Below are 12,014 nucleotides of genomic sequence, written 5' to 3'. Positions count from 1 at the left end.
CTACTGTGTAGCACAGGGAACTCTACTCAGTGCTCTGTAGTGACCTAAATGGGAAGGAAATCCAAAAAAGGGGTATACATATACATATATGAATCGCTTTCCAACTCTGGGAGATGGTGGGGCACAGGGAAGACTGGTGTGCAGCAATCCACTGGTTGCAAAGAGTTGGACACAACTTGGTGACTGAACAACAACAACGAAAAAATAGCTGATTCACTTTGCTGAACAGCAGAAACTAATACAACATTGTAAAGAAACTATATTCCAATAAAATTTTTTAAAATAATAAAAGCAAGGAGACCTTTCTACTACCTCCACCTCCTTCCAGATGCTGACTGATTAACCTTGTGCTGATCAGATCGGAATCACTGGTTTACTCTAGCAAGTATCATACTTGGCTTTGAATAATTGAGATACATCTTCTGAGGCTGAGAGAGAGACCCTAACTTATTAGTAATAGTTACTGTTAGTACTATGTGTAAATCTATGACTCTCTGCTTGGACCCTTTTTTTTTTCTTTTTGCTATCTACATTCACTCTAATATAATCTCCTTAGTCTTGAGGTTTTAAAGTTCACTTCTACTGATTTTTTTGTTTTTCCTCTGTACTGCCTCTGTGAATATCAAAGAAAGTGAAAGTGAAGTCACTCAGTCATGTCCAACTCTTTGCGACCCCATGAGCTGTAGCCTACCAGGCTCCTCCGTCCATGGGATTCTCCAGGCAAGAATACTCGAGTGGGTTGCCATTTCCTTCTCCAGGGGATCTTCCCCACCCGGGGATTGAACCTGGGTCTTCTGCACCGGAGGCAGATGCTTTAGTCTCTGAGTCACCAGGGAAGCCCTATGAATATCAAACTCATATCCAGCTGCCTATTAGACATTACCATTTGTATGTTTAACTGGCATCTTAAACTTAACATGTCTGATACTGAACTCTCCAATTTCCTCATCTAGCTCTTTTATCTTACTATTTTAGTAAATAACAATTCTGTTCTTTTAATTTACTGAAGCTGAAAAACCTTGGAGTCATTATTGATTTCTCTTAAATTCCACATCTGATTCACCAGAAAATCCTGACTCTACTTCTAAAGTAAATAAAATAGGACCTTCACTACTATATCATGGACCAAATCACTTGGAGTATTATTGTAATACATTCTTAACTGGTCTTCCATCCTTACCTGCCATCCTTCTGCATTCTAGAAGCCAGAGTAATCCCATCATTTTTCTGTATAAAACTCTCCAATGGCTTCTTACTTTCCCTCAATTCAAGGCAAAGTCTTTAGTGACCTGCAAGGCTCAACACCATCTAGGCATCTGTTATTTCTCTGACCATTTCCCAACTCCTTCACCACTCCTACCCCCTAGTTATTTTTTAATTTATTTATTATTGGCTGCACTGAGTCTTCATTGCTGCATGCAGACTTTCTCTAGTGGTGAGTGAGGGCTACCCTCTAGTTGTGGTGTGCGGGCTTCTCATTGCGATGGCTTCTCTTTTGTTGCAGAGCACAGACTCTAGGCCACAGGCCCAGTAGCTGAGGTTCATAGGCTTAGTTGCACTGTAGCATGTGGGATCTTCCCGGATCAGGCATCAAGCCCTTGTCTTCCCCATTTGTCAATGGATTCTCAACCACTGGACCACCAGGGAAATCCCCTACCCCACCATTCTTAAATAATCAAGCCTCAAAGATTCCTGGCATTCCCTCACTTCTAGATTTTGGTACTTGAAATTTCCCTGTACCGTATTTGTTCTACCCACCCCTCCATATTTATATTGCTTTCCCCTTCTTTCAGGTCAGAGTGCAAACGTTATTTTCTTGGTGAAGCCATTTATGGCCACCCCATCTAAAATTTAAATTCTCTTATTTCCCTTTTCCACTTTATTTTCCTTAGTACCTACTGTTATCTAATATTCTATATAGTATTTTAAAAATATTTTAAATTATATCTTCATTAGAATGTAAAGTACATGAGGCAGGAATTTTTGTTCTCAGTTTATCCCCAACACCTAGGAAAGTACCTTGGCATATGGAAAATCCTTAAAATGTTTATGAAGAAATAAATGAATGTTGATTCATCTTATGGTTTCTGGTTTTGGCTGGGTCCTCAGTGAGACTTAGTAATCCTTTACATGTTTCTGATTAGTTTCCTTCCTAGTTCCCATAACTGCTGTGTCAAACCATCATTCTGCATCAAATGCCCTACTTTTATTCTTAGCTTCTTAGTTGTGGATGTCCTAATCCTCTTGCCTTCAGATTTATGATTTTTTCCTTATTTATTTTCTCTTAGAGCTTTACTTCTGAGTTTGTTCCAATTTCCTCTATTTCAAACCTTCCTCTCTCCTCTGAGACTTGAGTTAGGTAATTATTTCTTTTCTTACGTATTTGTATGTATTTTTATATATCTCATTTTCCTGTTTTTTTCCTCTCGACTATCTTAAAATTAACTTACTTGCTGCTAAGTTGCTTCAGTTGTGTCTGACTTTTTGTGATCCAGTGGACTGTAGCCTGCTGGGTTCCTCTATCCAAGGGGTTCTCCAGATAAGAATACTGGAGTGGATTGCCATGCCCTCCTCCAGCATATCTTCCCAAGGAAGGAATTGAACCCATGTCTCTCATATCTGCATTGTCAGGCAGGTTCTGTGCCACCTGGAAGCCCCAAACCTTCCTTATCGCTACTTTATTACAAGTCTCTCTTCTTCCCTCAGATTATCTTTAAAAGCTTAAATTTACTATTTCATTTTCATATCTCTTATTGTTCAGTTCATATGTATTAAGGTTTTAGAATAATTCTTGCACATAGTTAGGAACTGAGTGCTTACCATGATTAGTTATAACTACTGAAACCAAAATCATTCTCACTCTTGTGGGTACTTTTCTGTCACCCTTCTTGACTTTCTGTATCCTTCATGAAACACTGTCCTCCTTTTGGTTTTGGGACACCCATGATATCAAGTGATATCAAGATGCTTTCAGCTCCAAGTAACAATTTCTTTAACAATAAGGCCAATGATAGATGATTCCAATATTGGTTCAGGGATGCAACCCAGCCTCTTGCTTTCTTTTTACTCTAGCATTCTCACTGTGTCACAGATGTTTACTTTCAGGGTTGTAAGATAGCAGGCACAATATTTTAATTATCCCAAAGCAGAAAGGCAATGCTGGGTTTTCTCTTGGGTAGGTATCTCTTCATAGGGAAGAGAATCTCCCCCAGAGCATTTCCCTTGCATCTCATTGGCCACCTGTGCACCAGTCACTGGCAAGAGGAAATGTGATTACATGATTGACTTAGACTAACCACTAGTCATTCCCCAGGAGCCAGGGGGAGGCATCGACCTTTCTTGAAGGTTCATTACTCTGGAGGAAACTAGATATCTGTTTTCCAGGAAGAAGATAGGAATGGCTGTTTGGTTCATAATCAGTACTGTCTGCCATACCACTCTCACCTGGTTGATCTCTGAGTGTGATTTCTAAGTGTTTTTCATTTTCTCCCCTTTATTGATGTGTCCCCTAAATACTGGTATCCCAAAGTATTCTGTCTTTGATTCTTTCAAATGTTATTCTTTTTTTTTTTTTTAAAGACTCTTTTGGTGTGGACCATTTTTAAACTCTTTATTGAATTTATTACAGTATTGCTTCAGTTTTATGTTTTGCTTTTTGGTCATGAGGCATGTGGAATCTTAGCTCCCTGACCAGGAATCAAACCTGCACCCCCCCCACACACACACATTGGACAGGGGAGTCTTAACCAAGGACCACCAGGGAAGTCCCTCAAATGTGATTCTTTTAATCTTTTAAAATACCACCTGTGTTATGATCTTTTCTAAATCTTTATCTCCAGTGAAGACTTCTTTCCTAAAAGCCTGTTTAGAATATCCAGCTGTCTCCTGGACATCTTCATCCACATTAAATTCAATTAAATATTGTGTCAGGTTTTGGGAAGTCAAAAAGTAAATAAACATTGCCCTGTATGATCTTACATTATAGTTGGAACAAGTTATTCCAACACAGCTAGTACTTAGGAATGCAGTTTTATCAGGCAATAAAATTTTCCAAGTATAGAAGTAGCATAGATGAAGGGATTATAGGCAACTAAATGGAACTCATCTTTTTCTTCAAATCTACTCTTCCTATATTCTATACTTTCACTAGTAGCCCAACATTGCACATCTTTGGCCTAATAGTTATGATTCTGGGCTTTCACAGATGGTGCCCGGGTTCAATCCCTGGTTGGGGAGGATACTGCAAGCCACATGGCCAAAAAGAAGATGAAAAAGAAACCAGGGCAATCTAAAATCTTTCCAAATTCCCCATATAAACTTGGTTGGTAAATTGTGTGTATTCTACCTCTATCAGATGTACCCAGTTGTCTTTTTATATCATAGTCTTCATACTTTCAGTTCAGTTCAGTCGCTCAGTCATGTCCAACTCTTTGTGACCCCATGAATTGCAGCACGCCAGGCTTCCCTGTCCATCACCAACTCCCAGAGTTCACTCAGACTCATGTCCATCGAGTCAGTGATGCCATCCAGCCATCTCATCCTCTGTCGTCCCCTTCTCCTCCTGCCCTCAATCCCTCCCAGCATCAGAGTCTTTTCCAATGAGTCAACTCTTCACATGAGGTGGCCAAAGGACTGGAGTTTCAGCTTCAGCATCATTCCTTCCAAAGAAATCCCAGGGCCGATCTCCTTCAGAATGGACTGGTTGGATGTCCTTGTAGTCCAAGGGACTCTCAAGAGTCTTCTCCAACACCACAGTTCAAAAGCATCAATTCTTCGGCGCTCAGCTTTCTTCACAGTCCAACTCTCACATCCATACATGACCACTGGAAAAACCATAGCCTTGACTAGACGAACCTTTGTTGGCAAAGTAATGTCTCTGTTTTTGAATATGCTATCTAGGTTGTTCATAACTTTCCTTCCAAGGAGTAAGTGTCTTTTAATTTCATGGCTGCAGTCACCATCTGCAGTGATTTTGGAGCCCAGAAAAATAAAGTCTGACACTGTTTCCACTGTTTCTCCATCTATTTGCCATGAAGTGATGGGACCGGATGCCATGATCTTCGTTTTTGAATGTTGAACTTTAAGCCAACTTCTTCACTCTCTACTTTCACTTTCATCAAGAGGCTTTTGAGTTCCTCTTCACTTTCTGCCATAAGGGTGGTGTCATCTGCATATCTGAGGTTATTGATATTTCTCCCGGCAATCTTGAGTCCAGCTTGTGTTTCTTCCAGTCCAGCGTTTCTCATGATGTACTCTGCATATAAGTTAAATAAGCAGGGTGACAATATACAGCCTTGACGTACTCCTTTTCCTATTTGGAACCAGTCTGTTGTTCCATGTCCAGTTCTAACTGTTGCTTCCTGACCTGCATACAGATTTCTCAAGAGGCAGGTCAGGTGGCCTGGTATTCCCATCTCTTTCAGAATCTTCCACAGTTTATTGTGATCCACACAGTCAAAGGTTTGGCATAGTCAATAAAGCAGAAATAGATGTTTTTCTGGAACTCGCTTACTTTTTTGATGATCCAGCAGGTGCTCTCTGGTTCTCTGTCTTTTCTAAAACCAGCTTGAACATCAGGAAGTTCACGGTTCACATATTGCTGAAGCCTGGCTTGGAGAATTTTGAGCATTACTTTACTAGCGTGTGAGATGAGTGCAATTGTGTGGTAGTTTGAGCATTCTTTGGCATTGCCTTTCTTTAGGTCCTTGTAATTTCTCATTTCATTGAATTGTTTGCTCAGTAGAAGTTAATTGAACAGGAATGTATAGTAAGGCCTTATACTAGTGAAATTGTTCTTAAAAAACCAGCACTGTAGGGAGGCTATAAGCCAGTGAGTAGGATATCGGCAAATAGATGGTTACATAGGTACTGAGAAAAATGTGGAAACTTGTGGTCAGAGGAACCTAACCCAAGTTGGGAGTCTGATTTGCTCAATTAGAGATTGAATCTCAAAGCAGTACTAAGCTGACTGTGGAGAAGAGGAAAATACACACATACATACACATCACTTGATTTATACATACTAAAGAAATATTACTTTAAAGGCATTACTTTGGGTGATTATGTAGTATTCATTTTGCTGTTGCTTAAAAATAATTTTTAACTGATCATAATTTAGATGATCAGTAGTAGTACATCATTACACAGTTGATCTTTCATTATACACCAATTCTTGAAATTTGAGCACTCACTAAAATTTATTTATAACCCTGAAGTTAGTACTCAGGGTACTTTACATGTGCATGTACATGAGCAGAGCAGCAAAAAAATTTGAGTCTTAGGTTCACAGCTGATTTCCAATAAGGCGGTGCTTAGTCTTATTTCAGCTCTCATGAACAAGTCTTTGTAGTGTATTTAGTGTGTTTTTGCATTTTTGTGCTTTTTTAAAAAATTTTAGTGTTTAAAGAGATATTTCAGTGTTGTACTGAAGTGCTCTCAGATGTTCCCACTAAGCACAAGAAAGGTGTGATGTGCCTTATGGAGGGAATACATGTGTTAAAATAAGCTTCATTCAGGTAGGAGTTAAAGTGCTATTTGACCATGAGTTCAGTTTTGTAATAAACAGTCTTTATACAGGAACACACGTGAAAAAAGGTTATGTGTTGATGAGTTGACTTAATACAGCATTTCCCTTAGGGGCAATGATTCAGTATTTGCTAATTCAGTGTTATGCAAGTTTATAGAATGTAACTGGTAAATAATGAGATAGCATAAATTTGACTTTACATTTATGGCTAGGATTGATGAGTTAGATCAAGCTGGACAATATAGAGGTATGATTATTAAAGTATTGTGAAACTTCTAAAATATGTGCCCCTCTTCTGATAAACATCTCACCTCACTACCCTAAGTTTTCTTATATGTTGCATTTAGCAAACATGCCCAGGTTGAGAATTTTAGTTTACAAGTTTTATTTTACCATCAGCCAGGCTGACATTTTATAAGCTAAGTGTTTATAGTGAAAACTATTTTTAAAAATTTGCTAGATTTAATAGACTTTTATTGTGTTCACTGCTGTTTTAGCTTGCCCTCTGCCTCCAGTCAAAGAATAATATATATAAAGCAGGGGTTGGCAAACATTTTCTCTTTAGGGCCACACAGTAAGTTTTATGGGCCACAGTCTCTGCTACTGCATGGGGAAAGCAGCAATATACAGTAGGTACTATTTTATGTTTATATTGTAAGGGGAGGGATCATGACCAAAATTGTTTTGATTTCAGTAACTGTTGCCAGAGTAGGCTCCGGGAGTTGGTGATGGACAGGGAAACCTGGCGTGCTGTAGTCCATGGGGTTGCAGAGTTGACAAGACTGAGTGACTGAGCTGAACTGAACAGTTGCCTTGACTTGCTGCTTTAGCCTAGAAAATAAAAAGGCTGTATTTTAGAATATTAAAAACTCAAACATTAAATCCAATCCATTTAAAATTAAATTATTCGTGAAATCCTACTTCTTTCTCTTCCTTTAAGCAATTACAGTACTTTGGGCTCATTGTATTTGGAGTTAGGCAGTCAATGGCCTAATTTTATAAAAGTTGGTGAATACTATAGAATGGCTTATTTTATACATGTCTTAGTACTATTTGCTAGGTTTCAGTGAAGTCTTTGAATCATATTTTAGTTTCCACAGTGGCAGTGGTTTAATTATTTATGCCTTTACAGATGCAGCACATAAAGATATTTTGTAGTTAAGGTTAGGTACTGTTTTAAATGTAAAATAAATCATTTTATTGAGTTATAAACAGTTGGAGAGCTAAACAAACTTGCTAAATAATCAGCTTATTGCAGTCTTGCCAGAGTCTAATAGTTTGGCAAAACAGCAGCTTATCCTCTCCTTTCCTGCCTTACCTCTCCTGCATCATTTTTTTTTTTCTCTCTAGTGCTTGGAGGAGCTGTTGGTTTCACTTTTCCACAGACTACCTCTCTGACCAGCCAATTAAGTTTTCCAGGAGACTATGATGCCTTCCCTCGGAGAAGGCAATGGCACCCCACTCCAGCACTCTTGCCCAGAAAATCCCATGGATGGAGGAGCCTGGTAGGCTGCAGTCCATGGGGTCGCTAAGAGTCGGACACGACTGAGCGACTTCACTTTCACTTTTCACTTTCATGCATTGGAGAAGGAAATGGCAACCCACTCCAGTGTTCTTGCCTGGAGAATCCCAGGGATGGCGGAGCCTTGTGGGCTGCTGTCTGTGGGGTCGCACAGAGTCGGACACGACTGAAGCGACTTAGCAGCAGCAGCATGATGCCTTCCCTAGCTACCTGTGAGAGGAGAAACTTCAGAAAAGAATAAAAATCACATAAATTCTTCATTTCCCAGTGTTGCTTTTACTTTGATCATTGTGAAAGCATATACTGAGGGAGCATGTGTAAACAGAACAATTTCCACTACTTTATCCTAAAAGTAAAGTATTTGAAAAAATCCTCACAAAAAAGTCCTTTTTTGTGGATGAAAAATGAGATGCTTTGATTTTTGACTTTATTGAGATATAATTGACAATATTGTAAGATATTTAAAGTGTACGTTGTGAAAATCTGATATATGTATACATTGTGAAAGGATTACTATTACTCCCCTCTAATTGATACATCCATCACTTCACATATTTATGTTTTTTTTTGGCCATGCCAGGGTGGCTTGTGGGATCCTACTTTCCCAACCACGAACCTGGGCCCTCAGCAGTAAAAGCTCAGACTCCTAACCACTGGAATTCCAGGGAATTCCCTTCCTATCTTTTTTAAAAATGTTAAATGCTTTATGAATATGCATGTTCCTTGGGCAAGGGCTATAATAATCTTCTCTGCGTTATGCCAATTAATGTACAACTGAAGTCAGCACTGGGATACTATTTTATAAGTAAAAATAAAACTTTTATTTTTAAATTTTATTTGGCCATGCAGTGTGGCTTGTGGAATTTTAGTTCCCCAAGCACAGAGTCCTAACCACTGGATCACTAAGGAATTCCCCAAAATGAACTTCTCTTTAGTATTCACCTGTTAAGATTTTGTTTTCCCCAAATGTGCATGTAAGAGATGTGTATATATGATATACTTAAGTTCATAGGTTAAGGTTTCTGAAAAGCTGGATCATAGCACTAGTAATTAGAAGAAACCTCTAGATCTACGCTAATACAGTAGCCACTAGCCACTTGAAGCAAAGTACCTGAAATGTGGCTCTCTGAATTGAGATGTTGAATAAATGTAACATTCACACTGGATTATTCTGAAGACTTAGTACAACAAAAAAGAGTTGTAAAATATCTTACTGGTAATTTTTATATTGACTATATGTTGTAGTGTATATCTTAGATTTATTGAGTTAAAATATATTATTAAAATTTCACATCTTTTATTAAAATGTGGATTATAAAATTTTTAATTACATATGTGGCTTTCGTTTGTAACTTACTTTATTTGTAGCTCGCTGCTGGACAGCACTGTTGTAAATTATGTGACCTTTCAACATAATCAAATACCAGTTTACAAGACCCATTTAAAGTGACCTAGAAATTCTATAGCTTTTTTTTACTTTCTGATTCAGTATTGAAAAATACTGTACAGAACACTTTGATTCTTCTTTTTGTAATTTTTGACTGCACTGTGTGGCAAGTGGGATCTCAGTTCCTCAACCAGGGATTGAACCCACGCTCCCTGCAGTCGAAGTGCATAGTCCCAATCACTAGACCACCAGGGAAGTCTGCTGCTGCTGCTGCTGCTAAGTCGCTTCAGTCATGCCCGACTCTGTGCGACCCCATAGATGGCAGCCCACGAGGCTCCCCCGTCCCTGGGATTCTCCAGGCAAAAACACTGGAGTGGGTTGCCATTGCCTTCTCCAATGCAGGAAAGTGAAAGTGAAGTCGCTGAGTCTTGTCCGACTCTTAGCGACCCCATGGATTGCGGCCCACCAGGCTCCTCCGTCCCAGGGATTTTCCAGGCAAGAGTACTGGAGTGGGGTGCCATTGCTTTCTCTGAGGGAAGTCTGAGAACTCTTTAATGCTAAAATGTTAGGAAAGTATGAGAAGCCCACTGTCTATTCACTAGCCCTGTGGAAGTTTTTCAGTGACTTCTTGTAAAAGAGGATTGGAAAGAAGGGCAAGTTATTATTGGGCTATTTTATTAGGAAACATTTTAATATTACCACAGAATAAAATCAATTCTATATTCCCTAAAGGGAAATACTTTCTTGAAAAGTGTGGACTATTTCTTATACCTGAGTGTCTGCAGATAACACTACTATTTTTTCAATAAACATTAAAGCCATTTTATCTATTTTTTAAAGGGTGTATACTTAAATTTTTTTTTTTAATTTTATTGACATTTTTTGGGTAAAGACTGTTAAAGTGGTAAAATTGAATGGATACATTCTATTATAGTGCTTTGTGCTGGGAAAACTTGTAAAAAAAGAATGATGAAATCAAAACTTGGAAAAATCAAAATTTGAGAACTTGGGGATTACTAATATAGCTATAGTGATTAAAATACTGGGAAATTTAGGTGGCATAGACAGTAGTCCAAGGAGAATTATGATTGATAAGTCTCTCCTTCCTGTCAAACTTTTAATGTTAGTTTGACATCTTTTCCTGGTGTTTTTTGAAGCTTACAAATATTGATGAAACTTTTTACCTTAGTAGGAGAACTAAGATAATTTCACTAGCTTACTAAGAGAACTTAAAAAGGCATTTCATTAGCTTCAAAGTAAATTGACACTTAAGATAGGAAACAAGGTTTGAAATAGTTTATTTCAAAGTGAAAGTGAAGGTTGCTCAGTCGTGTCCAACTCTGCAACCCCATGGACCATGGAGAAGTCCATGGAATTCTCAAGGCCAGAATACTGGAGTGGGTAGCCTTTCCTTTCTCCAGGGGATCTTCCCAACCCAGGGATCAAACCCAGGTCTCCCGCATTGCAGGTGGATTCTTTACCAGCTGAGCCACAAGGAAAGCCCAAAGTTTATTTTGAAGACCTATGGAATTAGCACTTTTTGAAACATAAAGGAGCAGTCATTAGGTAAAAAAAATTGACATTTAAAACTTTCTCAGCAATCTGATCATAACTTCTTTGTGTCAGCTTCTTGAAGTGAGCCTTCCTAAATCTTAAGATTTAATCTGATGAATAATTTTATGCTTTTTCTTCTGGGCTTTGAATTCTTGGTCCAAATCACAAACCCTTCCCCTTCCTCTCTTTCTAAATTATAATAATCTTTCAAGATACTGCTCACATTTTTCTGAAACACATTTTTTTTCTGAAAAATGAAACATTTTTTCTTTTTCATCCCCACCACTCTGTCCAGAGTGAGCATATAATTAACATTTGTATAGTGTTTTCCTTTTAAAAGCCCTTTCCATATTTTCTCATTCTATATGTCAATCTAGTGAGGTGGATGATGTTACTCATTTTGGAGAATAAGGGAATAATGCCTGGTTTTTCCAGAACTTTGTATAGATGCTAAATAACACAACTAAGAATACTGGAACCAAATTCTCTCATTCCAAATCTGATGCTCTTTCTTCTATGCCTCAATGGCCCCTTTACTCCTGTTTTAATTACATAACACCATTTAGCTTTTAATTGTTTATGGTCTTTGTATCAAACTATTTAATTTGATTGTTAGCTGTAGACTTGAGATATGTACAGATTTGTACATGGGGAATGAAAATGGAAAAGATGATAAGAGCTAAATACATCTCTTCTTAATAACAATTGAAGAGGTCATTAAGAATTCTTTATCAGTCCGTTAGCTTCTGAAAGCATTATATCTTTTAAAGCATGATACCCAGGCTTGCTGCTTTTCCTCTAGCCAAGCCACTACCTACCTTAGTGCCAAATTTTTAGTATAATTTGTATTTATTGTTTTATAATCTTAGATTTTTAAAAATTAATTTATTTTTGGTTGCACTGGATCTTCATTGCTGAATTTGGTTTTCTCTAGTTGCAGTGAGCAAGGACTACTCTCTAGTTTCCATGTGTGGGTGTTTCACTGCAATAGCTTCTCTTTGCCAAGCACAGACTCTAGGGCACAT

At 38.2% G+C, this 12,014-nt stretch overlaps 1 protein-coding gene and 1 pseudogene across 1 annotated transcript in view; one reads left to right on the top strand and one right to left on the bottom strand.

The window, feature by feature from the left end:
* DNAJB4 (DnaJ heat shock protein family (Hsp40) member B4) overlaps positions 1-12,014 on the top strand; it is a 45,758-nt gene that overhangs the window by 12,995 nt on the left and 20,749 nt on the right. The gene's annotated exons all lie outside the window — the stretch shown is intronic.
* On the bottom strand, positions 8,737-8,832 carry LOC123334264 (annotated as a pseudogene).

Source organism: Bubalus bubalis, chromosome 6, assembly GCF_019923935.1.
Source record: "Bubalus bubalis isolate 160015118507 breed Murrah chromosome 6, NDDB_SH_1, whole genome shotgun sequence".
Classification (NCBI taxonomy): Eukaryota; Metazoa; Chordata; class Mammalia; order Artiodactyla; family Bovidae; genus Bubalus; species Bubalus bubalis.
This window is presented reverse-complemented; position numbering and strand designations above follow the sequence as displayed.